General features: G+C 39.0%; 1 non-coding gene across 1 annotated transcript; it reads right to left on the minus strand.

Annotated features, from left to right (window-relative positions):
- Positions 1 to 953: 953 nt before the first annotated feature.
- LOC143262483 (small subunit ribosomal RNA) lies at positions 954 to 2,874 on the minus strand. The gene has a single exon (XR_013036281.1). It is a non-coding gene; the product is annotated as a small subunit ribosomal RNA (ribosomal RNA).
- Between the last annotated feature and the right edge of the window lie 5,181 nt (positions 2,875 to 8,055).

The raw sequence follows: 8,055 nt of genomic DNA on the forward strand, positions 1-8,055 counted from the left end.
GTTATTTACACCGGACGGACTCACGGCCGGCTCTAGCTGGGTGTCATATATATATATACGTCCCACGCTCATGCTGCCACTAGCGCGCAACAGAGTAGGGTGTCAATGACAACGACACAGCATTGAAACGAGCTACACAAGCCGGTCTCTCTTGATACCAATGTAAACGAGCATTAAGTTATCTTCAGACTGCCCGATATTTTCGTCCTTTGGACTTTCCCAACGATTCCTTTTTTTCTTTTTTTTTTACACACCACAGCGAAGACTTGAGGAAGCGTGATTAGCACGCTCGCATCCCTCCCTGTCCTACTACAACTGTGTGTGTGTGTGTAAAGAAAGAAAAAAGAATACATTGGCTTTCTCTCTATCGAGAAGATGGCCTACGCAACGCAGATCAAAGGCCTAATACGTGTAATATAATACGCGTCTGGCCGTGTATAAATCACGCACGAATGATCTGGTCGGGCCCAACTCTTCTCGTACGCTTATTTTTCCGTGTTGGGGCACTATCATAAAATCACACAAACCCCAACACGTGTGTGTCTTGGAAGGAAGATGGCCTACGCAACGCAGATCAAAGGCCTAATACGTGTAGTACACACGTCTGCCGTGTAAATCACGCACGAATGATCTGGTCGGGCCCAACTCTTCTCCACCACACCACATCCCAACTTTGTACATTTTTATATATTTTTGTGCGTTGGGGCACCTTCATAATCACAAACCCCAACAACACATATATCTCTCTCTCTTTGAAAGATTTGTTGTGGCCTACGCAACGCAGATCAAAGGCCTAATACGTGTAGTACACACGTCTGGCCGTGTAAATCACGCACGAATGATCTGGCGGGCTCAACAATATCTTTTTTTTTTATATGAATTCTTATCCACAAACTAATCGAATTCATTTTCTCTCCTCCTCTCCTCTCTCTTTGAGATATATTGGAACATTGTAATGATCCTTCCGCAGGTTCACCTACGGAAACCTTGTTACGACTTTTACTTCCTCTAAATAATCAAGTTTGGTCATCTTCCCGGCATCATCGGCAATGCCGAAACATTGCCGCGCACCAGTCCGAAGACCTCACTAAATCATTCAATCGGTAGTAGCGACGGGCGGTGTGTACAAAGGGCAGGGACGTAATCAACGCGAGCTTATGACTCGCGCTTACTGGGAATTCCTCGTTCATGGGGAATAATTGCAAGCCCCAATCCCTAGCACGAAGGAGGTTCAGCGGGTTACCCGGGCCTTTCGGCCAGGGAACACACGCTGATTCCTTCAGTGTAGCGCGCGTGCGGCCCAGAACATCTAAGGGCATCACAGACCTGTTATTGCTCAATCTCGTGCGGCTAGAAGCCGCCTGTCCCTCTAAGAAGATTTGTTTGTACGTTGGTAGTAAAAACCCCACCGGCAGAAGCCGAGAGCCTTCGAGATACCATAATTACGTCTATTTAGCAGGCTAGAGTCTCGTTCGTTATCGGAATTAACCAGACAAATCGCTCCACCAACTAAGAACGGCCATGCACCACCACCCACCGAATCAAGAAAGAGCTATCAATCTGTCAATCCTTCCGGTGTCCGGGCCTGGTGAGGTTTCCCGTGTTGAGTCAAATTAAGCCGCAGGCTCCACTCCTGGTGGTGCCCTTCCGTCAATTCCTTTAAGTTTCAGCTTTGCAACCATACTTCCCCCGGAACCCAAAAGCTTTGGTTTCCCGGAAGCTGCCCGCCGAGTCATCGTAGGAACTTCGGCGGATCGCTAGCTGGCATCGTTTATGGTTAGAACTAGGGCGGTATCTGATCGCCTTCGAACCTCTAACTTTCGTTCTTGATTAATGAAAACATTTTTGGCAAATGCTTTCGCTTCTGTCCGTCTTGCGACGATCCAAGAATTTCACCTCTAACGTCGCAATACGAATGCCCCCATCTGTCCCTATTAATCATTACCTCGGGGTTCCGAAAACCAACAAAATAGAACCGAGGTCCTATTCCATTATTCCATGCACACAGTATTCAGGCGAAGGTAGCCTGCTTTGAGCACTCTAATTTGTTCAAAGTAAACGTACCGGCCCACCTCGACACTCAGTGAAGAGCACCGCGATGGGATATTAGTTGGACCGCCCCGTGAAGAGCAAAGCCCACCGGTAGGACGTACCACATAATGCCAGTTAAACACCGCGAGCGATGAACCGACACTGTGACACACAGATTCAACTACGAGCTTTTTAACCGCAACAACTTTAATATACGCTATTGGAGCTGGAATTACCGCGGCTGCTGGCACCAGACTTGCCCTCCAATGGATCCTCGTTAAAGGATTTAAAGTGTACTCATTCCGATTACGGGGCCTCGGATGAGTCCCGTATCGTTATTTTTCGTCACTACCTCCCCGTGCCGGGAGTGGGTAATTTGCGCGCCTGCTGCCTTCCTTGGATGTGGTAGCCGTTTCTCAGGCTCCCTCTCCGGAATCGAACCCTGATTCCCCGTTACCCGTTACAACCATGGTAGGCGCAGAACCTACCATCGACAGTTGATAAGGCAGACATTTGAAAGATGCGTCGCCGGTGCTATAAGACCATGCGATCAGCACAAAGTTATTCAGAGTCACCAAAGCAAACGATGGACGAGTGTAAACACCCGCCACCGATTGGTTTTGATCTAATAAAAGCGTTCCTACCATCTCTGGTCGGAACTCTGTTTTGCATGTATTAGCTCTAGAATTACCACAGTTATCCAAGTAAATTTTAGTACGATCTAAGAAACCATAACTGATTTAATGAGCCATTCGCGGTTTCACCTTAATACGGCATGTACTGAGACATGCATGGCTTAATCTTTGAGACAAGCATATGACTACTGGCAGGATCAACCAGGGAACTATACAATATGTATATATAAAATGGACAAAATTTAAATCCTTTTCCATCGTCGCCTGTTTCATATATATATGTCAGGTCGACACACCACTTTTCTCTTTCAAATATGTACAAGTTTTGCCACATTCCGCGCTTGTAACATATCTTCTTTAACGCTCAATTTCTTTCATTTTTCTACCATACAGATATTTTACCGTACGCCCAAAAACGTACGTATTATATTTTTGTTCTATCATAAAATCACATTTTTCTACGTACGCCAGCTTCGTACGTTTCTATCTTTGCCTTCATAAAATCACAAGATAATTTTATCTTCAAGAGTCTCGCTATTAACATCTTGTAAGATAAATGTACGTCCCAGCTAAAACGTACAAATACTTCAAATTAAGTAATAATATATCATCGCTATTGACAAATTTTTAAGATCCAAGACACAGTTCTCTCTATATGTTTTAATATTTTTTATGTACTCAAATATATTCAAAGGAAAAAGTACATGGGTGATGCCATAGTCGTGGAAGCGCGTACGCTCACGCTGATCTTCTGACCGCCGGAAGCACGAAACCTCTGATCTGGGCAAAATCGGCAAGCCGAGGAAGAACGGACAGGACACATGCTGGACTGGCGAGAAAGCGTGTTCTTCCGCTCGCGCTAGGCATTTCGATTTCTGACACCTCTTGATTTAAAAAATCAGTTTTTTGATAGTTTTCTCTCTCCACTGGGCTATTCATTTTAGCCACAGTTTTCAATTGGTACGATTTGCTTCCAAATCTTACAGATGCATTTTAAAAAATTTTTCCATCGCTCGGACAGAAGAGTCGATTGCTCAGTGAGTACGAGTATACATACAAAGTGCATACGGGTAACCAACCCCGTAGGGCTTGCCACATATGGGCCATTCGGTCAAAGACACCGACCCGTGGCCACGCTGTGTGGAGAAAAGTCCGTAACGTAAACGGCACGAAACAGTCAGGACCGAAGCCCCGAAGGAGCTCTGAGACAGCTTCTCGACCGAGATCGTAGAATTGGCCCAAAACCCGCTCTGCTCCGTCCGCCTCGCACGGACCGTGTATCTCTTATAGATACCGAACGGCCGGCAAGGACGCCGGCGCCGCCGGCCGAATAGCACGCGCGCTTATGAGTGTAAACCGCCGCGGCAACAGACCGCCCGGCCGTGCTGTTGTAACATAGCGCGTGAACGAACGAAAAAAAAATTTATAGTAAACATTAAAATAAATTACATTACCGTAAACTAGACAAAAAATTACACATTTTTTCCCAATATGAAAATTTTCACAAACTTTTCAAAGTCCCATCGCATCGAGTAAACTTTTTTAATAACGCTTCCGCACGATTCTAAATGCTTAATCCATATGTGAAATCGTTCACTGATCACGAATATCGTATTTAAAAAAATTACAAAAATTTATTTTTCAAAATAATCAAAAAAAACCGAAAAATCACAAGAGTAAAGTACCATTATTTTAAACAATATGTCGTTCTAAATGCTTAATCCCTATGTAAAAAAGTTATCTAAGCAAGAATATGTAATTGAAAAAAATTAGAAAAATTTATTTTAGCCGTAAATCGAAAATAATGGGGACACCGGAGCTGTTCGAAGCGCCGAGACGCGCCGCGTACGGCCGAATATTTTCTAAGTCCCAACGTACCGATCAAGAGTAAAGTACCATTTTCCTACATTAGATTTCGTTCTAAATGCTTAATCCCTATGTAAAAACGTTAGTTAAGCAAGAATATCGTATTTTTAAAAAAATCTAATGATAGGATTTTCCAGAAAATTGAAAAAACCGAAAAATGTCAAGAGTAAAGTGCCATTTTCTGACATTAGATTTCGTTCTAAATGCTTAATCCCTATGTAGAAACGTTAGTTAAGCAAGAATATCGTATTTTTAAAAAAATCTAATGATAGGATTTTTCAGAAAATTGAAAAAACCGTAAAATGTCAAGAGTAAAGTGCCCTTATTTTAAACAATGTATCGTTCTAAATGCTTAATCCCTATGTAAAAAAGTTATTTTAGCAGGAATATGTTATTGAAAAAAATTAGAAAAATTTATTTTAGCCGTAAATCGAAAATAATGGGGACACCGGAGCTGTTCGAAGCGCCGAGCGCGCCGCGTACGCCCGAATATTTTCAAAGTCCCAACGTACCGATCAAGAGTAAAGTACCATTTTCCTACATTAGATTTCGTTCTAAATGCTTAATCCCTATGTAAAAACGTTAGTTAAGCAAGAATATCGTATTTTTAAAAAAATCTAATGATAGGATTTTCCAGAAAATTGAAAAAACCGAAAAATGTCAAGAGTAAAGTGCCATTTTCTGACATTAGATTTCGTTCTAAATGCTTAATCCCTATGTAGAAACGTTAGTTAAGCAAGAATATCGTATTTTTAAAAAAATCTAATGATAGGATTTTTCAGAAAATTGAAAAAACCGTAAAATGTCAAGAGTAAAGTGCCCTTATTTTAAACAATGTATCGTTCTAAATGCTTAATCCCTATGTAAAAAAGTTATTTAAGCAGGAATATGTTATTGAAAAAAATTAGAAAAATTTATTTTAGCCGTAAATCGAAAATAATGGATCGAGCGAATCGGTCGATTGCGCCGAGACGCGCTATGATGCAACAGACGAGCGATTGGAACGCCCGAATATTTTCAAAGTCCCAACGTACCGATCAAGAGTAAAGTACCATTTTCCTACATTAGATTTCGTTCTAAATGCTTAATCCCTATGTAAAAACGTTAGTTAAGCAAGAATATCGTATTTTTAAAAAAATCTAATGATAGGATTTTCCAGAAAATTGAAAAAACCGAAAAATGTCAAGAGTAAAGTGCCATTTTCTGACATTAGATTTCGTTCTAAATGCTTAATCCCTATGTAGAAACGTTAGTTAAGCAAGAATATCGTATTTTTAAAAAAATCTAATGATAGGATTTTTCAGAAAATTGAAAAAACCGTAAAATGTCAAGAGTAAAGTGCCCTTATTTTAAACAATGTATCGTTCTAAATGCTTAATCCCTATGTAAAAAAGTTATTTAAGCAGGAATATGTTATTGAAAAAAATTAGAAAAATTTATTTTAGCCGTAAATCGAAAATAATGGATCGAGCGAATCGGTCGATTGCGCCGAGACGCGCTATGATGCAACAGACGAGCGATTGGAACGCCCGAATATTTTCAAAGTCCCAACGTACCGATCAAGAGTAAAGTACCATTTTCCTACATTAGATTTCGTTCTAAATGCTTAATCCCTATGTAAAAACGTTAGTTAAGCAAGAATATCGTATTTTTAAAAAAATCTAATGATAGGATTTTCCAGAAAATTGAAAAAACCGAAAAATGTCAAGAGTAAAGTGCCATTTTCTGACATTAGATTTCGTTCTAAATGCTTAATCCCTATGTAGAAACGTTAGTTAAGCAAGAATATCGTATTTTTAAAAAAATCTAATGATAGGATTTTTCAGAAAATTGAAAAAACCGTAAAATGTCAAGAGTAAAGTGCCCTTATTTTAAACAATGTATCGTTCTAAATGCTTAATCCCTATGTAAAAAAGTTATTTAAGCAGGAATATGTTATTGAAAAAAATTAGAAAAATTTATTTTAGCCGTAAATCGAAAATAATGGATCGAGCGAATCGGTCGATTGCGCCGAGACGCGCTATGATGCAACAGACGAGCGATTGGAACGCCCGAATATTTTCAAAGTCCCAACGTACCGATCAAGAGTAAAGTACCATTTTCCTACATTAGATTTCGTTCTAAATGCTTAATCCCTATGTAAAAACGTTAGTTAAGCAAGAATATCGTATTTTTAAAAAAATCTAATGATAGGATTTTTCAGAAAATTGAAAAAACCGTAAAATGTCAAGAGTAAAGTGCCCTTATTTTAAACAATGTATCGTTCTAAATGCTTAATCCCTATGTAAAAAAGTTATTTTAGCAGGAATGTGTTATTGAAAAAAATTAGAAAAATTTATTTTAGCCGTAAATCGAAAATAATGGGGACACCGGAGCTGTTCGAAGCGCCGAGCGCGCCGCGTACGCCCGAATATTTTCAAAGTCCCAACGTACCGATCAAGAGTAAAGTACCATTTTCCTACATTAGATTTCGTTCTAAATGCTTAATCCCTATGTAAAAACGTTAGTTAAGCAAGAATATCGTATTTTTAAAAAAATCTAATGATAGGATTTTCCAGAAAATTGAAAAAACCGAAAAATGTCAAGAGTAAAGTGCCATTTTCTGACATTAGATTTCGTTCTAAATGCTTAATCCCTATGTAGAAACGTTAGTTAAGCAAGAATATCGTATTTTTAAAAAAATCTAATGATAGGATTTTTCAGAAAATTGAAAAAACCGTAAAATGTCAAGAGTAAAGTGCCCTTATTTTAAACAATGTATCGTTCTAAATGCTTAATCCCTATGTAAAAAAGTTATTTAAGCAGGAATATGTTATTGAAAAAAATTAGAAAAATTTATTTTAGCCGTAAATCGAAAATAATGGATCGAGCGAATCGGTCGATTGCGCCGAGACGCGCTATGATGCAACAGACGAGCGATTGGAACGCCCGAATATTTTCAAAGTCCCAACGTACCGATCAAGAGTAAAGTACCATTTTCCTACATTAGATTTCGTTCTAAATGCTTAATCCCTATGTAAAAACGTTAGTTAAGCAAGAATATCGTATTTTTAAAAAAATCTAATGATAGGATTTTCCAGAAAATTGAAAAAACCGAAAAATGTCAAGAGTAAAGTGCCATTTTCTGACATTAGATTTCGTTCTAAATGCTTAATCCCTATGTAGAAACGTTAGTTAAGCAAGAATATCGTATTTTTAAAAAAATCTAATGATAGGATTTTTCAGAAAATTGAAAAAACCGTAAAATGTCAAGAGTAAAGTGCCCTTATTTTAAACAATGTATCGTTCTAAATGCTTAATCCCTATGTAAAAAAGTTATTTAAGCAGGAATATGTTATTGAAAAAAATTAGAAAAATTTATTTTAGCCGTAAATCGAAAATAATGGATCGAGCGAATCGGTCGATTGCGCCGAGACGCGCTATGATGCAACAGACGAGCGATTGGAACGCCCGAATATTTTCAAAGTCCCAACGTACCGATCAAGAGTAAAGTACCATTTTCCTACATTAGATTTCGTTCTAA

The sequence above is a fragment of the Megalopta genalis genome, unplaced genomic scaffold, assembly GCF_051020955.1.
Source record: "Megalopta genalis isolate 19385.01 unplaced genomic scaffold, iyMegGena1_principal scaffold0137, whole genome shotgun sequence".
NCBI classification, from domain to species: Eukaryota; Metazoa; Arthropoda; class Insecta; order Hymenoptera; family Halictidae; genus Megalopta; species Megalopta genalis.